The 1,954-nt window shown below is 36.2% G+C and overlaps 1 protein-coding gene across 1 annotated transcript in view; it reads left to right on the top strand.

Annotated features, from left to right (window-relative positions):
* Positions 1-562: 562 nt before the first annotated feature.
* si:ch211-236h17.3 (carbohydrate sulfotransferase 11) overlaps positions 563-1,954 on the top strand; it is a 38,777-nt gene continuing 37,385 nt past the window's right edge. The window contains exon 1 of the mRNA XM_060937077.1: positions 563-686. The gene's annotated coding sequence lies outside the window, so the exon portion shown is untranslated. The remainder of the gene's footprint in view (positions 687-1,954) is intronic.

Below are 1,954 nucleotides of genomic sequence, written 5' to 3'. Positions count from 1 at the left end.
GTTTACATGGATAGGTCCTAGCCTCAGGCACGAGAAAAGTTAAAATAGTACATATGACGAACTTTGGTGTGTGTGTGTGTGTGTGTGTGATATGGTAGTCGTATCTTCATTTTCCTTTGTCATGAGGACATGACCCTGTTTTAGTAGGGGGAGAGTGTAACACATCTGAAAATTAGGTTAAGCCCAATTTATGTTAATGTATTGTATATTGTGTACTAGTATGTGTTATTAACAGGAGAGTTTAATATGTAATGTAATCTTTTAATGTACTGTATATTGGGGTTATGTGAATATCCTCTTGTCCGTGGTTTCACGGACATTAGTGATTTTTATTAATAGTAACACTAGGTGAAAGTTACGGACTTTGAGACCAGTGATCCACGGTTGTATTTTTTCCACTTGAGTCGGTTCAGCGGGACGGGGTGGAGTCACAGCTGTTTTCAATTACTGCTGTTGCTATGAGCTGTTGAGTCTCGCTAGCAGGGTTTTTTTTTGTTTTGGACTGGGGATTAAACACGGGAAAAAGGAGGACTACTTGGAGGTGCTCGAGGGAGGTTCGTGGTACAGAGTCTTCTCAGCTGCTGCGGATGGTAGTGGGTCGTATGGGCGACGGTCAATGTTGGTATTTGAAGTCAACGTCCTAGAGTGACTACAGTTAGCTTGGGGAAGCTAACTCACAGCTGTTCGTGAGTAAACAGTGACTCTTTTCCCTTGGATGTTTAGAGCTCCAACGCGCGCCAACTTGGGTACCCATACGTTACTGTTTTAACTCCGGCTGGGTATTTTCTTTCTTTTCCCCTTTCTATCTTGAATGTGTGGTTTGTTCAGTGTTGCTGTTATTTAATATTATTGACGACTTTTGAAGAAGGTTAAGCACGGTAATGGGTTTATAATAAATGTTTATTATTTATTTTCTGATATAATCTGCTGTATGCCTGATCTTACTTTCTTATGTCGTGGTAATTAATGGTCTCCAATAGGTATAGTGTAAATATGTTAAATTGTCATTCTCTGAGGGTAATCAGAGTGGGGGCTCAGAGTATAGCTGTATAGAAGCACAGCAGTCAACTGTAAACATTTCCATAGTTTACCCCAGGCCTCTGTATAAGTGAGCATCATCCCTAGAGTGTAAAGAACTTGTAGTGTAATCTATTGCTGATGAGCCGGGTGTGTTACACATGTGATGTTATTTCATCAGTTTTATATTCAGTCACATTCACCACTGTTCACTACAGTTCAATATCAGTGTTAATTTTAACAAATTTGTTACAGTTTTTTTTTTAATCACACTTGCAGACATGAGTCATTTTCAACCCAAGTGTGTAAAGTTGATGTAGTAATACAAAAACTATTTTTGTTCATGAAGTAAATAAATAAGAATTAAAATGATTTATGGTAATCAAAAACAAGATGTTTAATGAACACTTGGAACATTAAATGATGAAATAAATTGATTTCAAAAGATATACCAAAGAGATACTCAGCAATACATGAAATAACATAGGAAATGAATACGGGCCATGTTTGACCCATGTTGTGCATTAGAAGGGGTTTGCTTAGCTTGTGCATCAAAGGGTTAATTCAGAAATAAACTGAGACAAATTATTCCAATTCTACACTGACAATAGAGTGGAAAAGATGAAATAATAAACTGTATTTAGTTGCTGCTCCCATCACAGATTTGATTGTTTAGCTGTAAAATTAATAAATGAAAGGAAATAAACACACGTTTACATTTAATAATTAAATAATTACAGGTTGTGTTTCAATTAAATTAAACTCTGATGAGAACAAAGTCACCAGAACAGGATTTGAGCTTTCTTTTTTTTTTTTTTTTTGCTTGGATGGAAATTTATTGAAATGACAGAAAATCCCCAGCTCCGTGTGTGTGTGCTGAAAATAAAAATAAAACTAAATCACCTTGTGAGTCGTTTGTCATTATGAATGACAAACG

This window comes from Neoarius graeffei, chromosome 13, assembly GCF_027579695.1.
Source record: "Neoarius graeffei isolate fNeoGra1 chromosome 13, fNeoGra1.pri, whole genome shotgun sequence".
NCBI classification, from domain to species: domain Eukaryota; kingdom Metazoa; phylum Chordata; class Actinopteri; order Siluriformes; family Ariidae; genus Neoarius; species Neoarius graeffei.
This window is presented reverse-complemented; position numbering and strand designations above follow the sequence as displayed.